The sequence below is a fragment of the Tachypleus tridentatus genome, chromosome 13 (assembly GCF_004210375.1).
Source record: "Tachypleus tridentatus isolate NWPU-2018 chromosome 13, ASM421037v1, whole genome shotgun sequence".
Lineage (NCBI taxonomy): Eukaryota > Metazoa > Arthropoda > Merostomata > Xiphosura > Limulidae > Tachypleus > Tachypleus tridentatus.
In genome coordinates, this window is record NC_134837.1 from 206,409,425 (window position 1) to 206,433,009 (window position 23,585).

A 23,585-nucleotide genomic window follows, 5' to 3' on the forward strand; every position below is an offset into this window, starting at 1 on the left:
CATACAGTCACCGCATCCCCAGTACATAGTAGGCAGGTAAAGCACAGACAGTCCACTGTGTAGTTTTGTATTTAGTTAAAAGGAAAAACAAATGTGGATAATGGATTGAAACTACCATAATTGCATGAATGTTTGAACACTCAGTCACAACCCCCAATTCCGTCCTACCCACTGTAGATTTATCAGAGGTTCATTTTTCAATATTGGTTGATAATGTGATGGTTCAAACTATTGGCATGCATGCTAGTACCCTGTGAAGTCATTTCACAACACTACATTTGTGTAATGCAGGTCACATATATTTACTGAGTAAGATGTTGTGGTTTAAATTACAAAGTTCTCAAAGCTAATACCAAATAAGGGGCTGTCGACATTTTCCTTTTGTGTCTTTGTAAGCATCCTTCATTCTGACAACAAACCAGTTCCTGAAAGACAAATATTTAGGAACATATGAAAGCCAAACAAGCTAAAAATAAAATTTCCTTTAACTCAGGAGTACAGAGAACACAGAAATAACGACATGTAGATACTTTACTTGTTAACACCATATAAAATAATTAAACCTGTTCAATTACCTAACACACTTCCGGTAATATCATATAAGATAGTTAAACCTGTTTAACTACCTAAAAGTATCACTGGTAATATCATATAAGGTAGTTAAACCTGTAAGTACCTAAGAATAGCACTGGTAGCACCACACAAGATAGTTAAACCTGTTCAACTACCTAATAATAACAACTGGCAATACTTTAGAGAGAAATTACACTGATATAAGTACCTAAAATTACCACTGGTAATATTATACAAGTTGAACCTGTTTAAGTATCTAAGGATGCCACTGGTAACACTGTAAAAAGAGTTAAACCTGTTAAGTACCTAAAACACTTCAGATATATAAGCAACAACATATAAACCTGGTTACGTCAAGATAAGATCTGATGAAATTATTTAACATATATTTAATGTTATACAAAGTTGACACCTTAAATATTTCAAACAACTATGACGTATTTTCTTCATGAACATGGTTTCTTTTACGTTATTGTTTAGCAACGCATTTAGTCGATTACATTAAATTCATATCTGGTGTTGCCATCTACATTAAGTTGAAGAGACACGCTTTAAATTGACACAGCTATTCAAACAAAGCCATCCCTGGTTTTAAGTTGACACAGCTATTCAAACAAAGCCATCCCTGGTTTTAAGTTGACACAGCTATTCAAACAAAGCCATCCCTGGTTTTAAGTTGACACAGCTGTTCAAACAAAGCCATCCCTGGTTTTAAGTTGATAAAGCTATTCAAACAAAGCCATCCCTGGTTTTAAGTTGATAAAGCTATTCAAACAAAGCCATCCCTGGTTTCAAGTTGACACAGCTATTCAAACAAAGCCATCCCTGGTTTCAAGTTGACACAGCTATTCAAACAAAGCCATCCCTGGATTTAAATTGACACAGCTAGTCAAACAAAGCCATCCCTGGATTTAAATTGACACAGCTATTCAAACAAAGCCATCCCTGGATTTAAATTTGCACAGCTAGTCAAACAAAGCCATCCCTGGTTTTAATTTGACACAGCTGTTCAAACAAAGCCATCCCTGGTTTTAATTTGACACAGCTGTTCAAACAAAGCCATCCCTGATTTTAAATTGATAAAGCTATTCAAACAAAGCCATCCCTGATTTTAAATTGATAAAGCTATTCAAACAAAGCCATCCCTTGTTTGATAGCCTAGAGGACTAGGAAGGCAATGTCAGTTGAACCTACTGCAACTCTTGAATAATTGCATATTGTGATTTGACTAAGACCTTTATAATGCACCCACAGTGTGGTTGAGAAAACCCAATTCTTTTTACTTTTTCTCTGGAAGTCATGAACATTTACTAAAATTGTAGCTTTAAAGTCATGTATCCAGAGAATCACATGACTTTTGGATAAAATATTGTATGATTCAATTATCTTTTTCCTAAACTGTAAGAAATGAAACAAACATCATATGAGAAGCTATGAGCCAACTGTTTGATTTACATCAATTTATTGCATAACTTGTGAATATTTTGATTGTTCTAAAGTTTCTACAAAAATTGTGTAGAGAGCTGTCTACACAGGACTAAAAGAACGAACATCCACACCACACACCACCCTCACCAGGGATACATTTGGTATCTAGGCATTTATTATGGCTTTGCCTTTGAGCTGGAGTCCAAGTTTTATATAACATGTTAACACTAATGATAAGAATAGTACACTCAAAACACATTCTACCAACATTTATATATATGTATAGAATGTCATAGTACAATAAAATAAACAACTTTTATACACTAAAAGAAAAATAAACAAAATCATTTTGTCTATAATTTCCTACTTTGGTATTTACACATCAAATATCATACACCATTTGATTAAGTCATGTTATGACACAAATAGCTTTATAATGCCAGAAAATGTAATATTTTCACTATAATCTCTGTCGCAAAAAGTGATTCAATTAAGAAACCTTCATTTCAGCTATTAGTGACTAAATTTTGAAGTAAAAGAAACATGTTAACATATTTATATAGTTAACAATAAATCACAACATCTAACCCTAAATATTTTAAACACAGAATGCATAAAATTTGTCATATCATATGACAAGTATACATGACTGTTAAAAAACAAAGACACAATACTCAATCCTTGAAACTCTTAACACCAGTATGAAACACACACATCCTCAGGCACTATTTCAGTTGTTATAATTGTTAAAACCATTTAACACCAGTGTGAAACACACATATCCTCAGCCACTATTTCAGTTATAATTGTTGTAACTGTTAACACCAGTATGAAACACACATATCCTCAGCCACTATTTTAGTTGTTATAATTGTTGAAACTATTAACACAAGTGTGAAACACACATATCCTCAGCTACTATTTCAGTTGAAATAATTATTAAACTGTTGACACAAGTATGAAACACACATATCATCAGCCACTATTTCAATTATTAATATTATTGGAACTATTAACACCATTATGAAACACAAATTCTCAGCCACAATTTCAGGTACCAAAATTTTTGAAACTCTTAACACCATTATCAAACACACATATCCTCAGCCACTATTTCAGAGGTTATAATTTTTAAAACTATTGACACAAGTACTAAACACACATATCCTCAGTCACTATTTCAATTGTTATAACTGTTGAAACTGTTAACACCAGTATGAAGCACACATATCCTCAGCAACTATTTCAGTTTTTATAACTGTTGAAACTGTTATCACCAGTATGAAACATACATATCCTCAGCCACTATTTCAGTTCTTATAATTATTGAAACACACATATCCTCAGTCACTATTTCAATTGTTATAACTGTTGAAACTGCTAGCATCAGTATGAAACTCACATATCATCAGCCACTCTTTCAGTTATAACTGTTGAAACTGTTAACATTAGAATCAAACACACATATCATCAGCCACTCTTTCAGTTATAACTGTTCAAACTGTTAACATTAGAATCAAACACACATATCCTCAGCCACTATTTCAGTTATAATTGTTGTAACTGTTAACACCAGTATGAAACACACATATCCTCAGCCACTATTTTAGTTGTTATAATTGTTGAAACTATTAACACAAGTGTGAAACACACATATCCTCAGCTACTATTTCAGTTGAAATAATTATTAAACTGTTGACACAAGTATGAAACACACATATCATCAGCCACTATTTCAATTATTAATATTATTGGAACTATTAACACCATTATGAAACACAAATTCTCAGCCACAATTTCAGGTACCAAAATTTTTGAAACTCTTAACACCATTATCAAACACACATATCCTCAGCCACTATTTCAGAGGTTATAATTTTTAAAACTATTGACACAAGTACTAAACACACATATCCTCAGTCACTATTTCAATTGTTATAACTGTTGAAACTGTTAACACCAGTATGAAGCACACATATCCTCAGCAACTATTTCAGTTTTTATAACTGTTGAAACTGTTATCACCAGTATGAAACATACATATCCTCAGCCACTATTTCAGTTCTTATAATTATTGAAACACACATATCCTCAGTCACTATTTCAATTGTTATAACTGTTGAAACTGCTAGCATCAGTATGAAACACACATATCATCAGCCACTCTTTCAGTTATAACTGTTGAAACTGTTAACATTAGAATCAAACACACATATCATCAGCCACTCTTTCAGTTATAACTGTTCAAACTCTTAACATTAGAATCAAACACACATATCTTCAGCCACTATTTCAATTATTAATATTATTGAAACTGTTAACACCAGTATAAAACACACATATCCTCAACCACTATTTCAGTTGTTATAACTATTGAAACTGTTAACACCAGTATAAAACACACATATCCTCAGCCACTATTTCACTTGTTATAATTTTTGAAACTGTTAACACCAATATAAAACACACATATCCTCAGCTACTCTTTCAGTTGTTATAATTGTTGAAACTGTTAACACCAGTATGAAACACACATCCTCAGCCACTATTTCAGTTATAATTGTTGAAACTATTAACACCAGTATGAAACACACAATATCCTCAGCCAGCAATTCAGGTGCTATAATTTTTGAAACTGTTAACACCAGTATCAAACACACATATCCTCAGCTACTCTTACAGTTTTTTAATTGTTAAAACCATTTAACACCAGTGTGAAACACACATATCCTCAGCCACTATTTCAGTTATAATTGTTGAAACTATTAACACCAGTATGAAACACACATATCCTCAGCCACTATTTTAGTTGTTATAATTGTTGAAACTATTAACACAAGTGTGAAACACACATATCCTCAGCTACTATTTCAGTTGAAATAATTATTAAACTGTTGACACAAGTATGAAACACACATATCATCAGCCACTATTTCAATTATTAATATTATTGAAACTATTAACACCATTATGAAACACAAATTCTCAGCCACAATTTCAGGTACCAAAATTGTTGAAACTCTTAACACCATTATCAAACCGACATATCCTCAGCCACTATTTCAAATGTTATAACTGTTGAAACTGTTATCACCAGTATGAAATATACATGTCCTACACCATTATTTCAGACATTATAATTGTTGAAACAATAAATACCATTATGAAACACAGATATCCTCAGCCACTATTTCAGTTGTTATAATTTTTGAAATTGTTAACATCAGTATGAAAAACATATCCTCAGCCAGCAATTCAGGTGCTATAATACTTCAAACTGTTAACACCAGTATGAAACGCACATATCCTCAGCTACTCTTTCAGTTGTTATAATTGTTGAAACTGTTAACACCAGTATGAAACACACATATCCTAAGCCACTATTTCAGTTGTTATAATTGATGAAACTGTTAAAACCAGTATGAAACACAAATATATTCAGCCACTATTTCAGTTCTTATAATTACTAAAACACACATATCCTCAGCCAATATTTCAGTTGTTATAATTCTTGAAACTGTTAACACCAGTGTGAAACACACATATCCTCAGCCACTATTTCTTTTCTTATAACTGTTAACACCAGTATGAAACACACATATCCTCAGCCACTATTTCAGTTGTTATAACTGATGAAACTGTTAATACCAATATGAAGCATACATATCCTCAGCCACTATTGCAATTGTTATAATTTTTGAAACTGTTAACACCAGTATGAAACACACAGACTCAGCCACTATTTCAGTTCTTATATTTCTTGAAACTGTTGACACAAATATGAAACACACATATCCTAAGGTACTATTTCAGTTATAATTTTTGAAACTGTTGACACAAGTATGAAACACACATTGTCAGCCACAATTTAAGTTCTTATAATTATTGAAACACACATATCCTCAGCAACTATTTCAGTTATCACTGTTGAAACCTTTAACACCAGTATAAAACACACATATCCTCAGCCACTATTTCAGTTATTATAATTGTTGAAACTGTTAACACCAGTATGAAACACACATATCCTCAGCCACTCTTTCAGTTATAATTGTTGAAACTGTTATCATCAGTATGAAACACACATATCCTCAACCACTATTTCAATTAATATTATTGAAACTGTTAACACCAGTATAAAACACACATATCCTCAGCCTCTATTTCAGTTGTTATAATTGTTGAAACTGTTAACACCAGTATGAAACACACATATCCTCGGCCACTATTTAAGTTATTATGACTGTTGAAACTATTAACATCAGTATGAAACACACATCCTCAGCCACAATTTCAGTTGCTATAATTGTTGAAAAGGTTAACATCAGTATGAAGCATACATATCCTCAGCCACTATTTCAGTTATAACTGTTGAAACTATTAACACCAGTATCAAACACACAATATCCTCAGCCAGCAATTCAGGTGCTATAATTCTTGAAACTGTTAAAACCAGTATGAAATGCACATGTCCTCAGCCACTCTTTCAGTTGCTATAATTGTTGAAACTGTTAACACTAGTATGAAGCATACATATCCTCAGGCACTATTTCAGTTATTATAACTGTTGAAACTGTTAATACCAGTATGAAAAACACATCCTCAGCCACAATTTCAGTTCTTATAATTATTGAAACACACATATCCTCACCCACTATTTCAGAGGTTATAATTGTTGAAGCTGTTAACACCAGTATGAATCACACATATCCCCACCCACTATTTCAGTTATAATTGTTGAAACTATTAACACCAGTATCAAACACACAATATCCTCAGCCAGCAATTCAGGTGCTATAATTCTTGAAACTGTTAACACCAGTATGAAATGCACATGTCCTCAGCCACTCTTTCAGTTGTTATAATTGTTGAAACTGTTAACACTAGTATGAAGCATACATATCCTCAGGCACTATTTCAGTTATTATAACTGTTGAAACTGTTAATACCAGTATGAAAAACACATCCTCAGCCACAATTTCAGTTCTTATAATTATTGAAACACACATATCCTCAGCCACTATTTCAGAGGTTATAATTGTTGAAGCTGTTAACACCAGTATGAATCACACATATCCCCACCCACTATTTCAGTTGTTATAATTGTTGAAACTATTAACACCACTATGAAACACACATACTCAGCCACAATTTCAGTTGTTATAATTGTTGAAACTGTTGACACAAGTATGAAACACACATATCCTCAGCCACTATTTCAGAGGTTATAATTTTTGAAACTGTTGACACAAGTATGAAACACACATCGTCAGCCACAATTTCAGTTCTTATAATTATTGAAACACACATATCCTCAGCCACTATTTCAGTTGTTATCACTGTTGAAACCTTAAACACCAGTATAAAACACACATATCCTAAGCCACTATTTCAGTTGTTATAATTGTTGAAACTGTTAACACCAGTATGAAACACATATCCTCAGCCACTCTTTCAGTTATAATTGTTGAAACTGTTATCATCAGTATGAAACACACATATCCTCAGCCACTATTTCAATTAATATTGTTGAAACTGTTATCATCAGTATAAAACACACATATCCTCAGCCTCTATTTCAGTTGTTATAATTGTTGAAACTGTTAACACCAGTATGAAACACACATATCCTCGGCCACTATTTAAGTTATTATGACTGTTGAAACTATTAACATCAGTATGAAACACACATCCTCAGCCACAATTTCAGTTGCTATAATTGTTGAAAAGGTTAACATCAGTATGAAGCATACATATCCTCAGCCACTATTTCAGTTATAATTGTTGAAACTATTAACACCAGTATGAAGCATACATATAATCAGGCACTATTTCAGTTATTATAACTGTTGAAACTGTTAATACCAGTATGAGAAACACATCCTCAGGCACAATTTCAGTTCTTATAATTATGAAACACAGATATCCTCACCCACTATTTCAGTTATAATTTTTGAAATTGTTAACATCAGTATGAAAAACATATCCTCAGCCACTATTTCAGGTGCTATAATTCTTGAAACTGTTAACACCAGTATGAAACGCACATATCCTCAGCTACTCTTTCAGTTGTTATAATTGTTGAAACTGTTAACACCAGTATGAAACACACATATCCTAAGCCACTATTTCAGTTGTTATAATTGATGAAACTGTTAACACCAGTATCAAACACAAATATATTCAGCCACTATTTCAGTTCTTATAATTATTGAAACACACATATCCTCAGCCAATATTTCAGTTGTTATAATTCTTGAAACTGTTAACACCAGTGTGAAACACACATATCCTCAGCCACTATTTCTGTTCTTATAACTGATGAAACTGTTAATACCAATATGAAGCATACATATCCTCAGCCACTATTGCAATTGTTATAATTATTGAAACTGTTAACACCAGTATGAAACACACATCCTCAGCCACAATTTCAGTTCTTATAATTATTGAAACACACATATCCTCAGCCACTATTTCAGAGGTTATAATTGTTGAAGCTGTTAACACCAGTATGAATCACACATATCCCCACCCACTATTTCAGTTGTTATAAATGTTGAAACTATTAACACCACTATGAAACACATATCCTCAGCCACTATTTCAACTGTATAATTATTGAAACTGTTAACACCAGTATGAAACACACATATCCTCAGCCACTATTTCAGTTGTTATAACTGTTGAAACTGTTAACACCAGTATGAAACACATATATCCTCAGCCAATATTTCAGTTGTTATAACTGTTGAAACGGTTAAAACCACTATAAAACATACATCCTCAGCCACAATTTCCGTTAAAATTGTTGAAACTGTTAACACCAGTATCAAACACACATATCCTCAGCCACTATTTCAGTTGTTATAACTGTTGAAACTGTTAACATCAGTATGAAACACACATATCCTCTGCCACTATTTCAGTTATTATGACTGTTGAAACTATTAACATCAGTACGAAACACACATCCTCAGCCATAATTTCAGTTGCTATAATTGTTGAAACTGTTAAGATCAGTATAAAACACACATATCCTCAGCCTCTATTTCAGTTGTTATAATTGTTGAAACTGTTAACACCAGTATGAAACACACATATCCTCGGCCACTATTTAAGTTATTATGACTGTTGAAACTATTAACATCAGTATGAAACACACATCCTCAGCCACAATTTCAGTTGCTATAATTGTTGAAAAGGTTAACATCAGTATGAAGCATACATATCCTCAGCCAGCAATTCAGGTGCTATAATTCTTGAAACTGTTAACACCAGTATGAAATGCACATGTCCTCAGCCACTCTTTCAGTTGTTATAATTGTTGAAACTGTTAACACTAGTATGAAACATACATATCCTCAGGCACTATTTCAGTTATTATAACTGTTGAAACTGTTAATACCAGTATGAGAAACACATCCTCAGCCACAATTTCAGTTCTTATAATTATTGAAACACACATATCCTCAGCCACTATTTCAGAGGTTATAATTGTTGAAGCTGTTAACACCAGTATGAATCACACATATCCCCACCCACTATTTCAGTTATAATTGTTGAAACTATTAACACCAGTATCAAACACACAATATCCTCAGCCAGCAATTCAGGTGCTATAATTCTTGAAACTGTTAACACCAGTATGAAATGCACATGTCCTCAGCCACTCTTTCAGTTGTTATAATTGTTGAAACTGTTAACACTAGTATGAAGCATACATATCCTCAGGCACTATTTCAGTTATTATAACTGTTGAAACTGTTAATACCAGTATGAAAAACACATCCTCAGCCACAATTTCAGTTCTTATAATTATTGAAACACACATATTCTCAGCCACTATTTCAGAGGTTATAATTGTTGAAGCTGTTAACACCAGTATGAATCACACATATCCCCACCCACTATTTCAGTTGTTATAATTGTTGAAACTATTAACACCACTATGAAACACACATACTCAGCCACAATTTCAGTTGTTATAATTGTTGAAACTGTTGACACAAGTATGAAACACACATATCCTCAGCCACCATTTCAGAGGGTATAATTTTTGAAACTGTTGACACAAGTATGAAACACACATCGTCAGCCACAATTTCAGTTCTTATAATTATTGAAACACACATATCCTCAGCCACTATTTCAGTTGTTATCACTGTTGAAACCTTTAACACCAGTATAAAACACACATATCCTCAGCCACTATTTCAGTTGTTATAATTGTTGAAACTGTTAACACCAGTATGAAACACACATATCCTCAGCAACTCTTTCAGTTATAATTGTTGAAACTGTTATCATCAGTATGAAACACACATATCCTCAACCACTATTTCAGCTGTTATAACTATTGAAACTGTTAACATCAGTATGAAACACACATATCCTCAGCCACTATTTCAATTAATATTATTGAAACTGTTAACACCAGTATAAAACACACATATCCTCAGCCTCTATTTCAGTTGTTATAATTGTTGAAACTGTTAACACCAGTATGAAACACACATATCCTCGGCCACTATTTAAGTTATTATGACTGTTGAAACTATTAACATCAGTATGAAACACACATCCTCAGCCACAATTTCAGTTGCTATAATTGTTGAAAAGGTTAGCATCAGTATGAAGCATACATATCCTCAGCCACTATTTCAGTTATAATTGTTGAAACTATTAACACCAGTATCAAACACACAATATCCTCAGCCAGCAATTCAGGTGCTATAATTCTTGAAACTGTTAACACCAGTATGAAATGCACATGTCCTCAGCCACTCTTTCAGTTGTTATAATTGTTGAAACTGTTAACACTAGTATGAAGCATACATATCCTCAGGCACTATTTCTGTTATTATAACTGTTGAAACTGTTAATACCAGTATGAAAAACACATCCTCAGCCACAATTTCAGTTCTTATAATTATTGAAACACACATATCCTCAGCCACTATTTCAGAGGTTATAATTGTTGAAGCTGTTAACACCAGTATGAATCACACATATCCCCACCCACTATTTCAGTTATAATTGTTGAAACTATTAACACCAGTATCAAACACACAATATCCTCAGCCAGCAATTCAGGTGCTATAATTCTTGAAACTGTTAACACCAGTATGAAATGCACATGTCCTCAGCCACTCTTTCAGTTGTTATAATTGTTGAAACTGTTAACACTAGTATGAAACATACATATCCTCAGGCACTATTTCAGTTATTATAACTGTTGAAACTGTTAATACCAGTATGAGAAACACATCCTCAGCCACAATTTCAGTTCTTATAATTATTGAAACACACATATCCTCAGCCACTATTTCAGAGGTTATAATTGTTGAAGCTGTTAACACCAGTATGAATCACACATATCCCCACCCACTATTTCAGTTGTTATAATTGTTGAAACTATTAACACCACTATGAAACACACATACTCAGCCACAATTTCAGTTGTTATAATTGTTGAAACTGTTGACACAAGTATGAAACACACATATCCTCAGCCACTATTTCAGAGGGTATAATTTTTGAAACTGTTGACACAAGTATGAAACACACATCGTCAGCCACAATTTCAGTTCTTATAATTATTGAAACACACATATCCTCAGCCACTATTTCAGTTGTTATCACTGTTGAAACCTTTAACACCAGTATAAAACACACATATCCTCAGCCACTATTTCAGTTGTTATAATTGTTGAAACTGTTAACACCAGTATGAAACACACATATCCTCAGCAACTCTTTCAGTTATAATTGTTGAAACTGTTATCATCAGTATGAAACACACATATCCTCAACCACTATTTCAGCTGTTATAACTATTGAAACTGTTAACATCAGTATGAAACACACATATCCTCAGCCACTATTTCAATTAATATTATTGAAACTGTTAACACCAGTATAAAACACACATATCCTCAGCCTCTATTTCAGTTGTTATAATTGTTGAAACTGTTAACACCAGTATGAAACACACATATCCTCGGCCACTATTTAAGTTATTATGACTGTTGAAACTATTAACCTCAGTATGAAACACACATCCTCAGCCACAATTTCAGTTGCTATAATTGTTGAAAAGGTTAGCATCAGTATGAAGCATACATATCCTCAGCCACTATTTCAGTTATAATTGTTGAGACTATTAACACCAGTATCAAACACACAATATCCTCAGCCAGCAATTCAGGTGCTATAATTCTTGAAACTGTTAACACCAGTATGAAATGCGTATGTCCTCAGCCACTCTTTCAGTTGTTATAATTGTTGAAACTGTTAACACTAGTATGAAGCATACATATCCTCAGGCACTATTTCCGTTATTATAACTGTTGAAACTGTTAATACCAGTATGAAAAACACATCCTCAGACACAATTTCAGTTCTTATAATTATTGAAACACACATATCCTCAGCCACTATTTCAGAGGTTATAATTGTTGAAGCTGTTAACACCAGTATCAATCACACATATCCCCACCCACTATTTCAGTTATAATTGTTGAAACTATTAACACCAGTATCAAACACACAATATCCTCAGCCAGCAATTCAGGTGCTATAATTCTTGAAACTGTTAACACCAGTATGAAATGCACATGTCCTCAGCCACTCTTTCAGTTGTTATAATTGTTGAAACTGTTAACACTAGTATGAAACATACATATCCTCAGGCACTATTTCAGTTATTATAACTGTTGAAACTGTTAATACCAGTATGAGAAACACATCCTCAGCCACAATTTCAGTTCTTATAATTATTGAAACACACATATCCTCAGCCACTATTTCAGAGGTTATAATTGTTGAAGCTGTTAACACCAGTATGAATCACACATATCCCCACCCACTATTTCAGTTATAATTGTTGAAACTATTAACACCAGTATCAAACACACAATATCCTCAGCCAGCAATTCAGGTGCTATAATTCTTGAAACTGTTAACACCAGTATGAAATGCACATGTCCTCAGCCACTCTTTCAGTTGTTATAATTGTTGAAACTGTTAACACTAGTATGAAGCATACATATCCTCAGGCACTATTTCAGTTATTATAACTGTTGAAACTGTTAATACCAGTATGAAAAACACATCCTCAGCCACAATTTCAGTTCTTATAATTATTGAAACACACATATTCTCAGCCACTATTTCAGAGGTTATAATTGTTGAAGCTGTTAACACCAGTATGAATCACACATATCCCCACCCACTATTTCAGTTGTTATAATTGTTGAAACTATTAACACCACTATGAAACACACATACTCAGCCACAATTTCAGTTGTTATAATTGTTGAAACTGTTGACACAAGTATGAAACACACATATCCTCAGCCACTATTTCAGAGGGTATAATTTTTGAAACTGTTGACACAAGTATGAAACACACATCGTCAGCCACAATTTCAGTTCTTATAATTATTGAAACACACATATCCTCAGCCACTATTTCAGTTGTTATCACTGTTGAAACCTTTAACACCAGTATAAAACACACATATCCTCAGCCACTATTTCAGTTGTTATAATTGTTGAAACTGTTAACACCAGTATGAAACACACATATCCTCAGCAACTCTTTCAGTTATAATTGTTGAAACTGTTAACATCAGTATGAAACACACATATCCTCAGCCACTATTTCAGTTGTTATAACTATTGAAACTGTTAACACCAGTATGAAACACACATATCCTCAGCCACTATTTCAATTAATATTATTGAAACTGTTAACACCAGTATAAAACACACATATCCTCAGCCTCTATTTCAGTTGTTATAATTGTTGAAACTGTTAACACCAGTATGAAACACACATATCCTCAGCCACTATTTCAGTTATTATGACTGTTGAAACTATTAACCTCAGTATGAAACACACATCCTCAGCCACAATTTCAGTTGCTATAATTGTTGAAAAGGTTAGCATCAGTATGAAACATACATATCCTCAGCCACTATTTCAGTTATAATTGTTGAAACTATTAACACCAGTATCAAACACACAATATCCTCAGCCAGCAATTCAGGTGCTATAATTCTTGAAACTGTTAACACCAGTATGAAATGCACATGTCCTCAGCCACTCTTTCAGTTGTTATAATTGTTGAAACTGTTAACACTAGTATGAAGCATACATATCCTCAGGCACTATTTCAGTTATTATAACTGTTGAAACTGTTAATACCAGTATGAAAAACACATCCTCAGCCACAATTTCAGTTCTTATAATTATTGAAACACACATATCCTCAGCCACTATTTCAGAGGTTATAATTGTTGAAGCTGTTAACACCAGTATGAATCACACATATCCCCACCCACTATTTCAGTTATAATTGTTGAAACTATTAACACCAGTATCAAACACACAATATCCTCAGCCAGCAATTCAGGTGCTATAATTCTTGAAACTGTTAACACCAGTATGAAATGCACATGTCCTCAGCCACTCTTTCAGTTGTTATAATTGTTGAAACTGTTAACACTAGTATGAAGCATACATATCCTCAGGCACTATTTCAGTTATTATAACTGTTGAAACTGTTAATACCAGTATGAAAACACACATCCTCAGCCACAATTTCAGTTCTTATAATTATTGAAACACACATATCCTCAGCCACTATTTCAGAGGTTATAATTGTTGAAGCTGTTAACACCAGTATGAATCACACATATCCCCACCCACTATTTCAGTTATAATTGTTGAAACTATTAACACCAGTATCAAACACACAATATCCTCAGCCAGCAATTCAGGTGCTATAATTCTTGAAACTGTTAACACCAGTATGAAATGCACATGTCCTCAGCCACTCTTTCAGTTGTTATAATTGTTGAAAATGTTAACAGTAGTATGAAGCATACATATCCTCAGGCACTATTTCAGTTATTATAACTGTTGAAACTGTTAATACCAGTATGAAAAACACATCCTCAGCCACAATTTCAGTTCTTATAATTATTGAAACACACATATCCTCAGCCACTATTTCAGAGGTTATAATTGTTGAAGCTGTTAACACCAGTATGAATCACACATATCCCCACCCACTATTTCAGTTGTTATAATTGTTGAAACTATTAACACCACTATGAAACACACATACTCAGCCACAATTTCAGTTGTTATAATTGTTGAAACTGTTGACACAAGTATGAAACACACATATCCTCAGCCACTATTTCAGAGGTTATAATTTTTGAAACTGTTGACACAAGTATGAAACACACATATCCTCAGCCACTCTTTCAGTTATAATTGTTGAAACTGTTATCATCAGTATGAAACACACATATCCTCAACCACTATTTCAGCTGTTATAACTATTGAAACTGTTAACATCAGTATGAAACACACATATCCTCAGCCACTATTTCAATTAATATTATTGAAACTGTTAACACCAGTATAAAACACACATATCCTCAGCCTCTATTTCAGTTGTTATAATTGTTGAAACTGTTAACACCAGTATGAAACACACATATCCTCGGCCACTATTTAAGTTATTATGACTGTTGAAACTATTAACATCAGTATGAAACACACATCCTCAGCCACAATTTCAGTTGCTATAATTGTTGAAAAGGTTAACATCAGTATGAAGCATACATATCCTCAGCCACTATTTCAGTTATAATTGTTGAAACTATTAACACCAGTATCAAACACACAATATCCTCAGCCAGCAATTCAGGTGCTATAATTCTTGAAACTGTTAACACCAGTATGAAATGCGTATGTCCTCAGCCACTCTTTCAGTTGTTATAATTGTTGAAACTGTTAACACTAGTATGAAGCATACATATCCTCAGGCACTATTTCAGTTATTATAACTGTTGAAACTGTTAATACCAGTATGAAAAACACATCCTCAGCCAAAATTTCAGTTCTTATAACTGTTGAAACCTTTAAGACCAGTATGAAACACACATATCCTCAGCCACTATTTCAGTTATTATAATTCTTGAAACTATTAACACCAGTATGAAACACACATATCCTCAGCCACTATTTCAGTCGTATAATTACTGAAACTGTTAACACCAGTATGAAACACATATGCTCTGCCAGCAATTCAGGTGCTATACTTATTCAAATGGTTAATACCACTATAAAACATACATCTTCAGCCACAATTTCAGTTATAAGTATTGAAACTGTTAACACCAGTATGAAACACACATATCCTCTGCCACTATTTCAGTTATTATAAGTGTTGAAATTCTTAACACCAGTATGAAACACACATATCCTCAGGCACTATTTCAGTTATTATGACCGTTGAAACTGTTAACACTGAATGTATGAAACACATTCTCAGCCACTATTTCAATTGTTACAATTATTCAAACTGTTAACATCAGTATGAAGCACACATATCCTCAGCCACTATTTCAATTATAATTGTTGAAACTGTTAACACAAGTGTGGACCACACATATCCTCAGCCACTATTTCAGTTATTATAATTGTTGAAACTGTTAACACCAGTATGAAACACACATATCCTCAGCCACTATTTCAACTGTATAATTATTGAAACTGTTAACACCAGTATGAAACACACATATCCTCAGCCACTATTTCAGTCATTATAATTGTTGAAACAATAAACACCATTATGAAACACAGATATCCTCAGCCACTATTTCAGTCATTATAATTGTTGAAACAATAAACACCATTATGAAACACAGATATCCTCAGCCACTATTTCAGTTGTTATAATTTTTGAAATTGTTAACATCAGTATGAAAAACATATCCTCAGCCACTATTTCAGGTGCTATAATTCTTGAAACTGTTAACACCAGTATGAAACGCACATATCCTCAGCTACTCTTTCAGTTGTTATAATTGTTGAAACTGTTAACACCAGTATGAAACACACATATCCTAAGCCACTATTTCATTTGTTATAATTGATGAAACTGTTAACACCAGTATGAAACACAAATATATTCAGCCACTATTTCAACTGTATAATTATTGAAACTGTTAACACCAGTATGAAACACACATATCCTCAGCCACTATTTCAGTCATTATAATTGTTGAAACAATAAACACCATTATGAAACACAGATATCCTCAGCCACTATTTCAGTTATAATTTTTGAAATTGTTAACATCAGTATGAAAAACATATCCTCAGCCACTATTTCAGGTGCTATAATTCTTGAAACTGTTAACACCAGTATGAAACGCACATATCCTCAGCTACTCTTTCAGTTGTTATAATTGTTGAAACTGTTAACACCAGTATGAAACACACATATCCTAAGCCACTATTTCAGTTGTTATAATTGATGAAACTGTTAACACCAGTATGAAACAAATATATTCAGCCACTATTTCAGTTCTTATAATTATTGAAACACACATATCCTCAGCCAATATTTCAGTTGTTATAATTCTTGAAACTGTTAACACCAGTGTGAAACACACATATCCTCAGCCACTATTTCTGTTCTTATAACTGATGAAACTGTTAATACCAATATGAAGCATACATATCCTCAGCCACTATTGCAATTGTTATAATTTTTGAAACTGTTAACACCAGTATGAAACACATAGACTCAGCCACTATTTCAGTTCTTATATTTCTTGAAACTGTTGACACAAATATGAAACACACATATCCTAAGGTACTATTTCAGTTATAATTATTGAAACTGTTGACACCAGTATGAAACACACATCCTCAGCCACAATTTCAGTTCTTATAATTATTGAAACACACATATCCTCAGCCACTATTTCAGAGGTTATAATTGTTGAAGCTGTTAACACCAGTATGAATCACACATATCCCCACCCACTATTTCAGTTGTTATAAATGTTGAAACTATTAACACCACTATGAAACACATATCCTCAGCCACTATTTCAACTGTATAATTATTGAAACTGTTAACACCAGTATGAAACACACATAACCTAAGCCACTATTTCAGTTGTTTTCATTGATGAAACTGTTAACACCAGTATGAAACACAAATATATTCAGCCACTATTTCAACTGTATAATTATTGAAACTGTTAACACCAGTATGAAACACACATATCCTCAGCCACTATTTCAGTCATTATAATTGTTGAAACAATAAACACCATTATGAAACACAGATATCCTCAGCCACTATTTCAGTTATAATTTTTGAAATTGTTAACATCAGTATGAAAAACATATCCTCAGCCACTATTTCAGGTGCTATAATTCTTGAAACTGTTAACACCAGTATGAAACGCACATATCCTCAGCTACTCTTTCAGTTGTTATAATTGTTGAAACTGTTAACACCAGTATGAAACACACATATCCTAAGCCACTATTTCAGTTGTTATAATTGATGAAACTGTTAACACCAGTATGAAACAAATATATTCAGCCACTATTTCAGTTGTTATAACTGTTGAAACGGTTAAAACCACTATAAAACATACATCCTCAGCCACAATTTCCGTTAAAATTGTTGAAACTGTTAACACCAGTATCAAACACACATATCCTCAGCCACTATTTCAGCTGTTATAACTGTTGAAACTGTTAACATCAGTATGAAACACACATATCCTCTGCCACTATTTCAGTTATTATGACTGTTGAAACTATTAACATCAGTACGAAACACACATCCTCAGCCATAATTTCAGTTGCTATAATTGTTGAAACTGTTAAGATCAGTATGAAGCACACATATCCTCAGCCACTATTTCAATTAATATTATTGAAACTGTTAACACCAGTATAAAACACACATATCCTCAGCCTCTATTTCAGTTGTTATAATTGTTGAAACTGTTAACACCAGTATGAAACACACATATCCTCGGCCACTATTTAAGTTATTATGACTGTTGAAACTATTAACATCAGTATGAAACACACATCCTCAGCCACAATTTCAGTTGCTATAATTGTTGAAAAGGTTAACATCAGTATGAAGCATACATATCCTCAGCCACTATTTCAGTTATAACTGTTGAAACTATTAACACCAGTATCAAACACACAATATCCTCAGCCAGCAATTCAGGTGCTATAATTCTTGAAACTGTTAACACCAGTATGAAATGCACATGTCCTCAGCCACTCTTTCAGTTGTTATAATTGTTGAAACTGTTAACACTAGTATGAAACATACATATCCTCAGGCACTATTTCAGTTATTATAACTGTTGAAACTGTTAACACTAGTATGAAACATACATATCCTCAGGCACTATTTCAGTTATTATAACTGTTGAAACTGTTAATACCAGTATGAGAAACACATCCTCAGCCACAATTTCAGTTCTTATAATTATTGAAACACACATATCCTCAGCCACTATTTCAGAGGTTATAATTGTTGAAGCTGTTAACACCAGTATGAATCACACATATCCCCACCCACTATTTCAATTATAATTGTTGGAACTATTAACACCAGTATCAAACACACAATATCCTCAGCCAGCAATTCAGGTGCTATAATTCTTGAAACTGTTAACACCAGTATGAAATGCTCATGTCCTCAGCCACTCTTTCAGTTGTTATAATTGTTGAAACTGTTAACACTAGTATGAAGCATACATATCCTCAGGCACTATTTCAGTTATTATAACTGTTGAAACTGTTAACACCAGTATGAAAACACATCCTCAGCCACAATTTCAGTTCTTATAATTATTGAAACACACATATCCTCAGCCACTATTTCAGAGGTTATAATTGTTGAAGCTGTTAACACCAGTATGAATCACACATATCCCCACCCACTATTTCAGTTGTTATAATTGTTGAAACTATTAACACCACTATGAAACACACATACTCAGCCACAATTTCAGTTGTTATAATTGTTGAAACTGTTGACACAAGTATGAAACACACATCGTCAGCCACAATTTCAGTTCTTATAATTATTGAAACACACATATCCTCAGCCACTATTTCAGTTGTTATCACTGTTGAAACCTTTAACACCAGTATAAAACACACATATCCTCAGCCACTATTTCAGTTGTTATAATTGTTGAAACTGTTAACACCAGTATGAAACACACATATCCTCAGCCACTCTTTCAGTTATAATTGTTGAAACTGTTATCATCAGTATGAAACACACATATCCTCAACCACTATTTCAGCTGTTATAACTATTGAAACTGTTAACATCAGTATGAAACACACATATCCTCAGCCACTATTTCAATTAATATTATTGAAACTGTTAACACCAGTATAAAACACACATATCCTCAGCCTCTATTTCAGTTGTTATAATTGTTGAAACTGTTAACACCAGTATGAAACACACATATCCTCGGCCACTATTTAAGTTATTATGACTGTTGAAACTATTAACATCAGTATGAAACACACATCCTCAGCCACAATTTCAGTTGCTATAATTGTTGAAAAGGTTAACATCAGTATGAAGCATACATATCCTCAGCCACTATTTCAGTTATAATTGTTGAAACTATTAACACCAGTATCAAACACACAATATCCTCAGCCAGCAATTCAGGTGCTATAATTCTTGAAACTGTTAACACCAGTATGAAATGCGTATGTCCTCAGCCACTCTTTCAGTTGTTATAATTGTTGAAACTGTTAACACTAGTATGAAGCATACATATCCTCAGGCACTATTTCAGTTATTATAACTGTTGAAACTGTTAATACCAGTATGAAAAACACATCCTCAGCCACAATTTCAGTTCTTATAATTATTGAAACACACATATCCTCAGCCACTATTTCAGAGGTTATAATTGTTGAAGCTGTTAACACCAGTATGAATCACACATATCCCCACCCACTATTTCAGTTATAATTGTTGAAACTATTAACACCAGTATCAAACACACAATATCCTCAGCCAGCAATTCAGGTGCTATAATTCTTGAAACTGTTGACACAAGTATGAAACACACATATCCTCAGCCACTATTTCAGAGGTTATAATTTTTGAAACTGTTGACACAAGTATGAAACACACATATCCTCAGCCACTCTTTCAGTTATAATTGTTGAAACTGTTATCATCAGTATGAAACACACATATCCTCAACCACTATTTCAGCTGTTATAACTATTGAAACTGTTAACATCAGTATGAAACACACATATCCTCAGCCACTATTTCAATTAATATTATTGAAACTGTTAACACCAGTATAAAACACACATATCCTCAGCCTCTATTTCAGTTGTTATAATTGTTGAAACTGTTAACACCAGTATGAAACACACATATCCTCGGCCACTATTTAAGTTATTATGACTGTTGAAACTATTAACATCAGTATGAAACACACATCCTCAGCCACAATTTCAGTTGCTATAATTGTTGAAAAGGTTAACATCAGTATGAAGCATACATATCCTCAGCCACTATTTCAGTTATAATTGTTGAAACTATTAACACCAGTATCAAACACACAATATCCTCAGCCAGCAATTCAGGTGCTATAATTCTTGAAACTGTTAACACCAGTATGAAATGCACATGTCCTCAGCCACTCTTTCAGTTGTTATAATTGTTGAAACTGTTAACACTAGTATGAAGCATACATATCCTCAGGCACTATTTCAGTTATTATAACTGTTGAAACTGTTAATACCAGTATGAAAAACACATCCTCAGCCACAATTTCAGTTCTTATAATTATTGAAACACACATATCCTCAGCCACTATTTCAGAGGTTATAATTGTTGAAGCTGTTAACACCAGTATGAATCACACATATCCCCACCCACTATTTCAGTTATAATTGTTGAAACTATTAACACCACTATGAAACACACATACTCAGCCACAATTTCAGTTGTTATAATTGTTGAAACTGTTGACACAAGTATGAAACACACATATCCTCAGCCACTATTTCAGAGGTTATAATTTTTAAAACTGTTGACACAAGTATGAAACACACATCCTCAGCCACAATTTCAGTTCTTATAACTGTTGAAACCTTTAAGACCAGTATGAAACACACATATCCTCAGCCACTATTTCAGTTATTATAATTCTTGAAACTATTAACACCATTATGAAACACAAATCCTCAGCCACTATTTCAGTTGTTATAATTGATAAAACTATTAACACCAGTATGAAACACATATCCTCAGCCACTATTTCAGTCGTATAATTACTGAAACTGTTAACACCAGTATGAAACACACATGCTGTGCCAGCAATTCAGGTGCTATACTTATTGAAATGGTTAACACCACTATAAAACATACATCTTCAGCCACAATTTCAGTTATAAGTATTGAAACTGTTAACACCAGTATGAAACACACATATCCTCTGCCACTATTTCAGTTATTATAAGTGTTGAAATTCTTAACACCAGTATGAAACACACATATCCTCAGGCACTATTTCAGTTATTATGACTGTTGAAACTGTTAACACTGAATGTATGAAACACATTCTCAGCCACTATTTCAATTGTTACAATTATTCAAACTGTTAACATCAGTATGAAGCACACATATCCTCAGCCACTATTTCAATTATAATTGTTGAAACTGTTAACACAAGTGTGGACCACACATATCCTCAGCCACTATTTCAGTTATTATAATTGTTGAAACTGTTAACACCAGTATAAAACACACATATCCTCAGCCACTATTTCAACTGTATAATTATTGAAAGTGTTAACACCAGTATGAAACACACATATCCTCAGCCACTATTTCAGTCATTATAATTGTTGAAACAATAAACACCATTATGAAACACAGATATCCTCAGCCACTATTTCAGTTGTTATAATTTTTGAAATTGTTAACATCAGTATGAAAAACATATCCTCAGCCACTATTTCAGGTGCTATAATTCTTGAAACTGTTAACACCAGTATGAAACGCACATATCCTCAGCTACTCTTTCAGTTGTTATAATTGTTGAAACTGTTAACACCAGTATGAAACACACATATCCTAAGCCACTATTTCAGTTGTTATAATTGATGAAACTGTTAACACCAGTATGAAACACAAATATATTCAGCCACTATTTCAGTTCTTATAATTATTGAAACACACATATCCTCAGCCAATATTTCAGTTGTTATAATTCTTGAAACTGTTAACACCAGTGTGAAACACACATATCCTCAGCCACTATTTCTGTTCTTATAACTGATGAAACTGTTAATACCAATATGAAGCATACATATCCTCAGCCACTATTGCAATTGTTATAATTTTTGAAACTGTTAACACCAGTATGAAACACATAGACTCAGCCACTATTTCAGTTCTTATATTTCTTGAAACTGTTGACACAAATATGAAACACACATATCCTAAGGTACTATTTCAGTTATAATTATTGAAACCGTTAACACCAGTATAAAACACACATCCTCAGCCACAATTTCAGTTCTTATAATTATTGAATCACACATATCCCCACCCACTATTTCAGTTGTTATAAATGTTGAAACTATTAACACCACTATGAAACACACATATCCTCAGCCACTATTTCAACTGTATAATTATTGAAACTGTTAACACCAGTATGAA

General features: G+C 33.2%; 1 protein-coding gene across 2 annotated transcripts in view; it reads right to left on the reverse strand.

Annotated features, from left to right (window-relative positions):
• Positions 1-283: 283 nt before the first annotated feature.
• LOC143236063 (PRA1 family protein 3-like) overlaps positions 284-23,585 on the reverse strand; it is a 31,422-nt gene continuing 8,120 nt past the window's right edge. For both annotated transcript variants that reach the window (XM_076474319.1, XM_076474318.1), the window contains exon 6: positions 284-425. The gene's annotated coding sequence lies outside the window, so the exon portion shown is untranslated. The remainder of the gene's footprint in view (positions 426-23,585) is intronic.